The sequence below is a fragment of the Patiria miniata genome, unplaced genomic scaffold, assembly GCF_015706575.1.
Source record: "Patiria miniata isolate m_02_andy unplaced genomic scaffold, ASM1570657v1 HiC_scaffold_24, whole genome shotgun sequence".
Classification (NCBI taxonomy): domain Eukaryota; kingdom Metazoa; phylum Echinodermata; class Asteroidea; order Valvatida; family Asterinidae; genus Patiria; species Patiria miniata.
Window position 1 is genome coordinate 21,725,563 of NW_024037063.1, and position 14,068 is coordinate 21,739,630.

A 14,068-nucleotide genomic window follows, 5' to 3' on the forward strand; every position below is an offset into this window, starting at 1 on the left:
TTTCATCAAGTGTCTTGTCAAAGTTTCACAGTCCTATCTGATAAAAAAATTATCGTCCTTTTTCTGACGATTTATTGTTATATCTCCAATATCAAGAACATATTTGTAACATAAAAAAGTGATTGAAAGACGTCCTCCGGTGAGCTGTTTTTACCCTAAAAGAGACTGGATACAATTCGGCCACAAGAGGGCGTGTTGTACGAGCTAAAGCACGGACATGCGCACAAGCCTAATGTTGTCCTGAAAACGTACGGTGGTTTGGTCAGCATCAAATCAGGGCATAAATGATTATTGTGCGCATGCGCAAGATATACCGCCCCTAAAGTGGTAACAGGCATTTTGATGGACATTTGAAGAAAAAAAAACCCAGGGTGATAACACCCTAAAAGCTGCCACCGCTGCAATGCTATCACACATTTTCCAACTCTGGAGGACTGGTGTATACATTGCCAAAAATCGCTATAACGCTTGTGTTTGTCAAACTGGTACCGTACCGATGGACAAATTGTTGGACCGAGGCTGATGGCCTAAAGGGCGTTGCACACATAATTATCACAGTATGCCGTTATTTCGTGCAAGTTCCGTCGAAAAAAATGATTGTGCACAGGCTAGGCCCAAAGATCCTACAGCGCCGCATATGTGAATATACGTACCGAATATGCTTCAATTAACTGATTATCATCTTAAGAATGCAACCTGATTTCCCACAAAATTATGATGAAAACTTGTTGTCAAGTTGTTGACTTTTTTTAACCACGATAAGCTATGCGGAGATTCACGTGAGGGCGTCCTGAACACCGCGACTCAGCACTCTAAAATGGCGGCGGCTCGGCTTCACTACTATGACGAACATATATAAACACGGCGTTTGTGTTCAAAATTTCGTAACTTGAACAGGTACATGAGTGATTTGGATGATACTTGTACTAGAAATGTGTTGTCATACAAGACCAAATTAAATTTGGTCTTGAATGACAAGTCGGTTGAATTGAGCAGAAATTCTAACCCAAACAATTGGTTATTGAACAACCCAAGTTTGGGTACCTAGTTCCAGTTTTCAACCTTTCTTGGATAAAATTAACCCAGGCAATTTTTCAGTGTATTCTCCCTCCTCATGCTAATGCATTTCTTAAGGTTTCAAAATCATGACGTCATCAGACCGGAAGTTACTTTAAGGAGAATTTGAAAAGTATCATATTTTAATTTAATTCTATCATTTGATCCCTGTCATATCTTCGTAGTCCAAATTAATGATATCCATTACAATGTTCACCTTTGGATCTCTAATGCTGTGACGTCATCAAACCGTAACTTAGGTGTTATCAATACATCATCAAACCGGAAGTTAGGTGTTATTAACACATAAAATTATATTTCCCATATTTTCATACGTTATTTTAACTTCACAATGAAAATTTATCCTCTCCGAACTTTATCAGTATTCACTGACCGTTTTTGACCGATGACGTCATCAAACCAGAAACAACTTTTTTGCACACACAAAATGTTTACTGAAAATTATCACACCGTTAAAGATACATTTGTGTAACAAAATAATTGATTGTACTGGAAAGGATTTAATTTCGTGATCCTTTGTTCTACATAAACATATATAACTGGGCAGTGTATAATGAAAAGGCTGTCCGCCCGACCACTCTGCGTTTGTAACTCGACAAACGCGAAGCTCTAGTGTGATAGTTAGTTTTGCCAGGGGCCCGCTTCCTGTAGATTCGCATGATGTTACATTTGCTGGAGTTAAAATTTCATTCCCCAGTACACATGTATACATTTTTGGTTGTGGGTGTTCGACAAATACCTCGAAATCCGATTTTTTTCCCCCCTCACCCGGAAAGGTGTTTTTTTTTCCCTTCGATTCAATAGCCTTTTCCCTTGTCAAAAAGTGTGTGTGTGTGTGGGGGGGGGGGATACCCCCAACCCCCGGGATTTACGCCCCTGGTTTTGGGCCACTTTCCTTGAAGCGCAGTTAAACACACAAAGGATGGGTCAACTATATGGTGCAGCTTATCAGTTTATCATGTGAACAAAGGCTTTTTGGAAGAACAGGAGATATAATTTCCGAGAAAAAAATGACTTAAGTGGTTTTTCAAGTCACGTTTTGTGATTGCTGTACTATCTTTTGAACAAAACATCTTATAATGAAACCAACTAAAAAGCATTTGAAACGGTCATCAGCAACAATTAGACATCAAGTTTAAATACTGCCCCCACTCTTAATTTTATGAAAACATGCCCGATTGGGACAGACAACCTGTACACAATTTCTTCCGCCTTATTAAACATGTAAAACAACAGTCCTGGAAATTTGGGGAAAAGGGGATCAGGACATGGAAAATGGAGTGAGCAGACTTTCCACCGCTGTTCCAGAGGCTCACATTCGCTTATCCCCCCCCCCCGCCCGCGATTTTTTTTCTACCAAACGACATCCGCATACATGGCTGTTTAGCGCCCTCTACGATACTTTTACGATACGCACGCAGGTATATAATTATTTGTTTCCCTGGTTGGTATGAACACGGAGCTAGTGTGGTTTTCGCGATTCAACTGCACAAAAACACAGTGATACGCCAGACGACGAAAAATCCAAAGAAACGCAAACGTGAATGTTATTTTCATTCCGATTGAGACACTGATAAAACATCGCAATCAAATTAGTTTTTTCGGAGGTGTTTTTTTCATCAAGTGTCTTGCCAAAATTTCACAGTCCTATCTGATAAAAAAATTATAATCCTTTTTCTGTCGATTTATTGTTATATCTTCAATATCAAAAACTTATTTGTCACATAAAAAAGTGATTGAAAAGACGTCCTCCGGTGAGCTGTTTTTACCCAAAAAGAGACTGGATACAATTCGGCCACAAGAGGGCGTGTTGTACGAGCTAAAGTACGGACATGCGCACAAACCTAATGTTGTCCTGAAAACAGCGGTGGATTTGGTCAGTATCAAATCAGGGCATAAATGATTATTGTGCGCATGCGCAAGATATACCGCCCCTAAAGTGGTAACAAGCATTTTGATGGACCTTTGGAAAAAAAACCCAGGATGATAACAGCCTAAAGGCTGCCACCGCTGCAATGCTATCACATATTTTCCAGCTCTGGAGGACTGGTGTATACATTACCAAAACTCGCTATAACGATTGTTTCCCTCATTTGGTACTGGTGGCCAAGCATTTGGACCGAGGTCGATGGACTAAAGGGCGTTGCACACATAATTATCACAGTATGCCATTTATTTCATGCAAGTTCCGTCGGAAAAATGATTGTGCACAGGCTAGGCCCAAAGATCCTACAGCGCCGCATATGTGAATATACCGAATATATGCTTCAATTAACTATTTATCATATTAAGATTGCAACCTGATTTCCCACAAAATTATGATGAAAATTTGTTGTCAAGTTGTTGACTTTTTTTAACCACGATAAGCTATGCGGAAATTCACGTGAGGGCGTCCTGAACACCGCGACTCAGCACTCTAAAATGGCGGCGGCTCGGCTCCACTACTATGACGAACAAAAACACGGCGTTTGTGTTCAAAATTCCGTAACTTGAAAAGGTACATGAGTGATTTGGATGATTCGTATTTCTGTGAAGGATCTATTGAATGAACCAAAACCCAATATTTGATTATTTAAGGAACTAATAATTGAATATGATATTTCTTACAAGGACAGAACAAAGTATATGTCCTTACTTAATTGTATCCCTCAGGAATGGTTTTGTGATACGCATTAAGAGGGTGATGATATTACAATTATTTTAAAGAATAACCTTATCGTGTTCAAGAAATTCCGTAAGTTTACTTACAACATTATGATTGATAAATTCATGTCAGAAAAGCAAAAGACCTTTTGGAATAGTGCTTTTAATATCCATTTGGAGAATGAAGACTTAGAGGTGATTCATTCGTGCAATATTAAATGTACTATTGAAACTAGACTGAGATCTGTTTATTTTAATTTGTTCCATGGGGTCATTGCCTTTAATAATTTTCATTTCAAAACTTGGCAGAAAAGAGTCCCCAAACTGTTCTTTTTGTGAAAAATATCCTGAAACTTCACTTCATGTGTTTTATGATTGTGAGTGTGTCACACCAATCCTGTCAGACCTCCTTTGTTACATATATCAAAAACCAAACGATTCTGTACAAATTGGGAAATTTGAGATTTCATTTGGTGTTCCCAATAACAAATTTTGGACTTATGTTTTGCTGTGCGCTAAATTTTATTTTGATAGGTGTGAATTTCAAACTGAAATTCCCTCCTTTACTGGGTTAAGATTATTCTTGAAAAAAATCAACATGATATGGAATACAGGATTGCAATGAAAAATCAAACACTAACTCTTCATTTTATGAAATGGAAATTTAAGTTTTCATTTCAATATTAATTGTGTAATTGTAACATTTGCTTTACTTTACTTTACTTTTCTCGTTGGCTTCTCTCTTTAAATATGTGTCTGTTTTGCTAAGTATTTCTCCTAATTTTTGTATATTGTTCTTCAATTACCTTAATTTTTTTGTGATTCCTGTTCTTGTTTTCCAATGCATATTGCTTTTGCAAATCAATAAAACACAGAAAGAAAGAAAAAAAGTCAAATACGCTGTGACATCTTGTCGGTTCTGATATCAAAGCATTAATTTACTTGCAAGTTATTGACCAGACGAGGTAAGTTATTAGATTGAGTATTAATTTGCTTGTGGATCTCCGAAGTTGGAGGAAGATGCTTCTCTGTTCAGATCACGATCGTAATGAGCTTTGGGTTCCGGGCATTATGATTAAGTGCAAGTTGAAGAACCACGAAAGCCTACAATCCCCGAGCAGCACCAAGACTAACTTCCAAAAAGTGAAAATTCACTTCATTCGAGTGAAGATTCACTCCCACAGTCGGAAACTAGGGACTAGACATTTTAGAGTGAAATTTCTTCAACCAAAACAATCAAGTTTCGACTTCGACTGAAGTGGTTCTTTTTCAGACTTTTTTAATCTCAAATGAGAGTGATTCTCACTCTAAAACGTCTAGTCCCTAATTTCACTCGTTGGAATTTAGAAAGAAAATGGTAAGTTTTGCCGCAAATTCCTTACGTTTGTAACCTTTGCATTTTATGATTTCATTTAATAGCTTGTAAACCTAAAATAAAAACCACAGCAACTTTGAGGCGGTGACAACTGATAGAGTGGACATTTTGATGATTGATAGTTGGTTGTCGCTTTTAAGACAGTTGATTGTATTTGTCTTTTCATTCAAACCTGTTTTTACTAGCAACGTTTGCTGGGAGGAATATTGATTGACATTCCGTGCACATGTTGGACATGGATTACTTTTTGCTAATCTTTATCACATGTCCCACATGTAAAGAGCAACTATTGTTTAATCAAACTCAAACAGTAACTCAAAACAAAAACAAAAATACAGCTGAACGTATCAACACAATGCAAAAGCAATTTCCAAAATAGAAAAATTTAATAGTAACATAAAGAAAATAATGAAAATAAACTGAAAACTAATGAAAACTTTAATTCAACATGTCAGAGTCCTACAAATGCTGAAGGTTGGCAATCCATGCAAGTGTTGGTGCATGGCTGCACGCTGACAGCATGTGGGTTCTGGAGTTGATTTACTTCGTAAGGCTATCCTGGCTAGTTAAGATGCATATTATGTCACACATGTCAATTTTTTGTGCATGCATCTATGACCTGAAAAACTCATTGCAATAAGAAGTTTGAATTTAGCATCCTGCGTTCCATGAGATATGGCCATAATTGTCAAAACTAATTCAAAACTCCATATAAAATTACATGATGACATCATCATGACATCGCCTCAATTTTCATCTCTAACACATCCCTGTCAACATACGATACAAACTTGTATTTCTCGAGATATGGGTTTTAAAAATATGCTCCTTTAAGATGACATCACAGTACACGTGATGTCGTCATGACAACGCCACATCACTATGCACAACATTACTATGTGGTCTTTGTCTATCTCAGTTTCGCAGGGATATGACTATGTTTTATGTCCAATGTATCGGGCACAAAAAAAAGCATGAGCAAAGTCTAGGAGATTGGGATACAACAACATGAAGTAAACAAAAAATCTTCACAAAACTAAGGCTTTTCTGCAACTTCTAAGTCTAAAAAGGAATCTGCCCAAGGCAGTACATACTGTTTTGGGGTTGAACTGCACAAGATCTGCCAACTGTTTCTAGGACTCCTTGGGCAGATGAAGAGCAGACAACTGCAGATCATATTCCAGGAAGGTCTGAACCCAGCAATGAATGTGCGCGGCGGACAGATAGCTGCACTCAGACGCCAAACCTGGTATCAAGATCACAGAAATCAAACATTAGCACCTGTATTACATTGTATTACCATTTTTGGCGACTCGACTCAACTCGACTCGACTCAACCAGACTCGACTCGACTCAAGTAACTGCAAGCAAATGACTCGACTCGACTCCTTCCTGGTTGGTATGAACACAGAGCTAGTGTGGTTTTCGCCATTCAACTGCACAATAAAACACAGTAATACGCCAGACGACGAAAAATCCAAAGAAACGTAAACGTGAACGTTATTTTCATTCCGATTGAGACACTGATAAAACGTCGCAATCAAATTAGTTTTTTCGGAGGTGTTTTTTTCATCAAGTGTCTTGGCAAAATTTCACAGTCCTATCTGATAAAAAAATTATAGTCCTTTTTCTGTCGACTTATTGTTGTATCTCCAATATCAAAAACATATTTGTAATATGAAAAAGTGATTGAAAAGACGTCCTCCGGTGAGCTGTTTTTACCCCAACAGAGACTGGATGCAATTCGGCCACAAGAGGGCGTGTTGTACGAGCTAAAGCACGGTCATGCGCACAAACCTAATGTCCTGAAAACAGCGGTGGATTTGGTCAGTATCAAATCAGGGCATAAATGATTATTGTGCGCATGCGCAAGATAAACTGCCCCTAAAGTGGTAACAAGCATTTTGATCGACACTTGAAACATAACTAGGGTGATAACACCCTAAAAGCTGCCCCTGCTGCAATGCTACCACATTTGTTGACTTTTTTTACCACGATAAGCTAGCTGTGCCAGTGCGGCAATTCACGTGAGGGAGTCCTGATCAATGCGACTCAGCACTATAAAATGGCGGCGGCTCGGCTCCATGACGAACATAAACACGTGATTTGTGTTCAAAATTCCATAACTTGAAAAAGTACATGAGTTATTTGGATGATTCTTGTACATACAAGACCAAATTAAATTTGGTGTCAAGTTTTGATTGAATTTAGCAGCATGATGTTACATTTGCTGGAGTTAAATTTCATTCCCCAGTATACATGTATACATTTTTGGTTGTGGGTGTTCGACAATACCTCGAAATCCGATATTTTGTCCTCATGCGAAAAGGGGGGGGGGGGGTCGATTTAATAGCACATTACCCTTGTCAAAAAGTGTTGGGGGTTACATACCCCCGTCCCCCGGGATTTTCGCCCCTGGTCTTGGGCCACTTTCCTTGAAACGGAGTGAAACACACAAAGGATGGGTCATTATGGTTCAGTTTATCATTTGAATCAAGGATTTTTGGAAGAACAGGAGATATAATTTCAGACAAAAATGGCTTAAGTGGTTTTTCAAGTCCCGTTTTGTACTATCTTTTGAACAAAACATCTTACACTTTTCACTTTTCCAATTGAACCTTTAATTCAAATCAAATCACAAACCAAGTCCACTTAAAATTAAACATGGTTCAAAAGGATTAAACAAAGTATGTATATACAAAGAATAAACTAAAAAAATTTGGAACGTAGTAATTCACAGCATTCATGGATGAATGCAAACTTCATTGAACAAATATTGTTGAATTCACAGAACAAACAATCAAAAAAAAATCATACAAAACAAAAGAAACCCGAAAATCAAAAGCTGTTTGTTAACCACTTTCATCCCCGCAGGGAAGTAGTGGAAATCACCATGTTTCAAAAGAAAAAAAAATCAGTATCAAAAAAGCTTCATATCAGCCAGATTAATTTTTGGTTAATCATAGTGAACAATGCGTTGTTGTGATCCCATTTGTATTGAAACAAGCTAGTGTTGTTTTTGGCTGAGAAATAGTGAAAATCGATCAATATTTTACTTTTCATTCGATGTTTCCACACAGTGAGGAGATCGGTAGAGGACGAACGTAAGTAGAGGTAGTATATGGTAGCTTTCAGGCTGATAATGAAGTAATTTGCCAGATTGACCATCTCCTTTGGCCGTCCTCTCCCGTGAGGAAGCAGACACCAGTAGAGATCAAAATCTTGGATGAGGTCCGGGAACAGACGGCTCAGAAGGCAGTTGAGAAAGTTGAGTGCTTGCTGGATAGCGCGACATTGGATGAATAAGTGTAGAATTGTTCCTCTTTCACCGCACCACTGACAAAGCGGCGAAATGTCCGGATTTATATGTTGGAGAACCGGTAAACTGGGTAAAATGTTGTGTAGTAGTCGAAATTGAATATCGCCCTCCTTCTTCGAAGATGGAAGATGATATATCTCCTTCCATTGAATCCTTCGATTTTCCGGAATGATGTTATGTTTGTGCCAGTAAGTTTGAATTGGATTCTTCAAAGAGTTGAGTTCTGCGTTGAGAGTTTTATAGATGAATTTTGAGGATGCACTTGAAGCATCAATGTCTGGAGGGAAATGGATAGCGAGAGGAAGTTCCAAGAAGGCTGGAATGTTCTGTAGGTTACGTGTGGAGAGACGGTATCCGGAGCGGTTGAAGAATTTCGGAAAGACACGTATGAGGAGTTCTCTCGCATCCATGAGTTCCGAATGAAGAGTTCTGCTTGAGTACCTTCGTATAGAGTTGTCGGAATGGAGAGCTTCCAGTCCTTTCCACTTCCCGGATGAGAGGTCTAGTAGGTCCGCGACTGTGCGAATTCTACGCACGCGAAGACGAGGCCAAAGGAGCTGGTTATCAATACCGGCAAATTTAACTAAATAAACAGAGTTTAATGGTAAATTTAACACAAACTGAATATAATCAGGTGGTATGATAATTTGGGCTCTCGAAAGATTCCAGGCTTGCAAAACGTTACTGTAAAATGTGGGTAGATGGACGAAAAACTTGGCATCGAGATTAATGAGAAAAATCTGAGCGTCAAAATTCAGCTTACAATATTGGCGTAGGAAATAGCTCATTAACGAGAAAGCAGGATGAGGCGAATTCTTGAAAAATCTTTGTAAGTAGGTGTAACGAAAGGTGAGTATTCGTGACTGAAGACAGGTTAGGCCTAAACCACCTTTTTCAGGGGATTGGTACAAAATTGTCTCCTTTAGCCAATGTCGTCCATCAGACCAAATAAAATTAACCAAGTTCCTCTGGAGTTCACTGAGAATATCTTGAGGTGGGGAGAGAACAGCAAGAACATGAAGTAGTTTGGAAGTCGCAAGCTGATTTGCTACTAGGGCTCTGCCCCTGAACGAAAGCAGCCTCGATAAGCCTTTCCAACGGGCGAGGACTTTTTGTAATTTGTCACGACAAATTTGCCAGTTTTGTTGAAAACAACTGTGCGAGTTTCCCATGTGAACTCCGAGGAACTTGAGGCCTTCATTATTCCACTTAAAGTCCAGAGGTCTGTCGGTTCTATTTACCCATGAACCAACCCACAAACCTTGGGATTTTGTTTGATTCAAACTTGCAGCAGAAGAGCGACTGTAACATTTATAAATATCTCTAATAATATTGAACGCTTTATCACAAGTGACAAAAATTGAGACATCATCAGCGTAAGCTGAAGTAATTACGGTAGTTTCACTATCTGGTATTTTAAAACCAAATTGACTAGAATTACATCTAATCGTGTGAAGAAATGGTTCTATGGCTAAGGAATACAGTAAACCAGAGAGTGGACATCCTTGCCTGATTCCCTTTTTAAAAGGGAATGGAGCGGTCAGGGAGCCACACACTTTCAGAAGACTTTGCGAATCGTTATATAATAACTTAACATAAGAAATGAACTTTTCTCCAAAGCCCATGGCTTTCATAACTTTAAACAGATAATTATGATCCACATTATCAAATGCCTTTTTTTGATCCAAGTTTAACACCGCAAGAGGAACATCGTGAGAATTGGCGTACATAAGAATATCTTTAATCAATATAACATTGTCATAAATGGAGCGACCCGGAACAGTATAACTTTGATCAGGATGAACGATATCATTAATGACATTTTTAAGTCGATTTGCCATGATTTTAGCAAAGATTTTATAATCTGTGGTAAGTAAAGAAACAGGACGCCAGTTTGCAATTTCTAACAAATCGCCTGTTTTGGGAAGAAGGGTAATAACTCCCCTTCGGCAGGAGATTGGTAGACGCCCAGTAGAGACAGATTCATTAAGAACTGACATAAGGTCGTCTTTAATAATATTCCAAAAGGTCTGATAGAACTCAGCGGTCAACCCGTCCAAGCCAGGCGACTTATTGTTGTTCAACTGTTTCACTGCATTATCCATCTCATCTATTGTTATGGGATTATCACACTCGTCAGCGTCACTTTCACTGAGTGTGGGCAAATTCTTAACCAAGGGTTCTAAACTATTCGGATCAGTCTCAGCCTCACAATACAGGTTTTTATAAAAATTCCTAATGTGGGATTTTATTTCACTGGGATTATCGGAAACGTTGCCAGAGGAGAGGCGAATTTTAGAGATTATTTTGGCAGTGGAATTAGACTTCTCTAAGTTAAAAAAGAAGGTGGAACATGTATCGATCTCGGTCGTAAGTTGAAATCGTGATCTAATAAGAGCACCTTTGGCTTCATGTTTGTAACACTCATTCAGGGCATCTCTTTGTTCACGAAGAATTCTTTGAGTATCCGGGGTGAGATCAGGCGAAGACTGTAAATCATCAATACATTTTTGTAGAGAGCTAATTTTGTCTCGTTTTTCACGGGCAACCTTAACACCATACATTTGAGAAATAGTTTTAATGTGGGTCTTCCCTACATCCCACCAAGTGCTGATGTTGGAAAAGTTAGTTTTTTCAGTTTGCCAATTTTTCCAAAATTGCTTGAAAATAGCTTTGTACAATTCATCCTGAAGCAAGGAATTGTTGAAGTGCCAATAGACACTCCCTTTTTTTCTGAGTTCAGGAGATGTTATTTTGAAAACAACAGCACTATGATCAGAGAGGGAGCAAGGTTGAATGTCACAGGAGACAACAGAAGACAAAAGATGAACAGGAAAATATATTCGGTCGAGTCTAGCTTTAGAGATATTTCTTACTTGACCAGTGTTATATCTAAACCAAGTAAATTTCGACAAGTTGGGATTATTTCTACGCCAAACATCGCACAAGGAAAAAGTGTTAATGACATCTTCCAGAGCGGAGGCAAGTTTGTGTCTCCTTTCAATATTTTGTGAAAAACGGTCTAAAAGAGGGTTATGAGTACAATTGAAGTCGCCACCAAAGATGACTACTCCATTATCTTGTGAGGAACAATGGTCCTCAATTGCTTTCAGACAGTTCATAGCAACACCATCGTCTTGAGAAATCAAAATATTGTAAATATGATAAGTGGTTGAGCGAACATCAAGTTTGACATAATGAACGTAACCAGCAGATATCGTGCAAGATTGTAAGATGTTGAAAATTGGATTTTTCTTAATGAGAGTAGCGACACCAGACCCACGGGTAATTCCAGTGGAGCAAGAGACTTTATAAGGCCAAGTCTGCCAACATAAATCTTCCTCTCTGAGATCATTTATTTCCTGTAAAAGAACAATATCTGGGTTTCCAAGGGTGCTGTCTAGATACACACGAATAGAATTATTTTTGATGGGCATCGAACACCCTCCTGTATTTAGCGTTGCTAGGGAGAGTGTCATGCAGATAAAGTGAAGATGAGATAGAATCATCACGGAAGAAGATGAATAGGATCGGTTGGGTCAAGATTCCTGATCAGCTTACGAACCCTCTGCTGCATGTTCTTCTTTAACAAAGGGCTGTTGCGAAGCGGTTTCAGTTGTTTGATGAGACCGGGGATGTTATGAGTGAATTTTCTGGCAACCTCAAGTGGTTTTCGGCGTGATTTGACACATTTGAGAAAGGCGACTACCTCTGCATTGTTTAATGGCCCTTTTGACAAGTGCAGGTCCCCTGGGCCATCTTCATCTTGGGCAAGTTGACTCAAACCAGAAGATACAGATTCCTGGTCACTCTCTGTATCCTGTTGAGATGGGTTTATTTGTGGTGACTCTACAGACATTTGAGTGCTGTGTAGAATTGGTGATGTCTCTACAGATAGTTGAGTGTTGTCTAGAACTTGGGTAATGTTTTCCTCTGTTTCCATTTGAACTATATTTCTTTGTTTTCTCATTTTTCGTTGTGGAGAGGGAGATTTGAGTGTCACGAGAGAGATTGAGATATCCTCCTTTGCTTTAGGTGTTTTGTGTTTTCTTTTTGCCACCACCTTCAGCAAAGAGAGGGGAAGTTTCCCTAGTTGGTGCTGGGGGTGAGCCCCAGATTAGGGAGTCATTTTGATTGTTGGTGACGTGTGGAGGAGAGGATGTACTTTGCTTAGAATGTTTTGGAGTTGTGTTATGTTTGGGTGTATCTGCTAAATTATCTTTTTTGTTCTCAGATCGTTCTGGATGTTTCATTGAAGGTCGAGCTGCAAATACAGGTGACTTCTGTGAAGCTTCCGTCTCGGTCGGCTCATCTGTGGTGACTGATGATTTGCTTTGGACACCTGTATCATTTGTAGCATGTCTATTGTTTTTATGTAGATGTTTTAGATCAGATTTCTTTCCATGCATGAATACTGGAGGCGGGTTTAAAGGGTTGGAGTGCTCAGTAGTAGTTGCTGGTGCAGGCACTTCAGATGTTTTGGTTTTCTTACAGTGTTTACTTATATGACCATTTTCTCCGCAGTTGAAACATTTAACAGAGTCGTTGGAAATGAAAACCCTGTAGTTGACTCCCGAGTAGGTGATGTTCATGTGATCTGGGATAGTGACATTGGTTTCAATGATGGCATGAACTTGGCGTCTAAAAGACATTACATGAGACAGATCTTTGTCTTTTATCCCTAGGGGTATCGGTTTGATCGGTGATACTAATTTACAGAAACTCGACAAATTTTTGACAAGGATTGCGTTAGGCAGTTCTGGGTACACATTAGATAGCACCAATCTCTCTGTTGGTTGAACCAAAGGAGTGACTGGGATAAATGAGTCCTTATATTCTAACCCAAACGAAACAGCGTCGTCGACCGCCCCTCTGGACTTCAGATAGACGGCCACACGCCCATTCGATATGCGAGAGGCTGAGACTATTTCATTGGGGTCCATACCTGAGACGGATAGAGCATTTACATATGACTGGACTGAGACATTGTCTTCGGCTTTAAAAGCTATTCCATTGTTTCGAGTTATGTTCCTGAAAGGATCGGCGTTACCCGCGGTAGGTATGGTTTTTGAAGGGCCAGCCAACTGATCGCTCGACTGAACCCGAACACTGGAACGTGCAACAGCCCGACTAGCCATGGTGGCCAGCCCAGCTATCTAACGTTAAAGAGTACCCGAAGGTACGAAAGAAATAAACTCAAAATATCTGAAAATGGTAGAACGTAAAACCACCAAAGTAGGACCAATAGAGTCTACAACAGCCTACAATTACAACGGTATACAATTTTAGACCAACCTTGGTCTTAAAACAGTGAAAAACTTACGTTTTACGAGAGCCCAATATCATACCACCTTCAAAACAAACAAACAAACAAACAAAAAAAAAAATCTTGGATCCGTGCCTGATTATCATTATCGAGGGTTGATTATCATTATCGAGGGGCTTCCGCCGTGCGCGCGTCACGGCTGATGGCATCTTTATAGCCCGCCAGTCGACCAGCAAGGTAGCTAGCCCGATCTGGGGATGCTTCGTGGACTTGCGGGCGGCATACAACCACCTACACCGCCCCATTCTGTGGAAGATGCTGCGTGTGAGGCTAGGCAAGGAGGCGGACAAGATCGTGGACATCATCGAGGCGACCTATGAGGAATCGG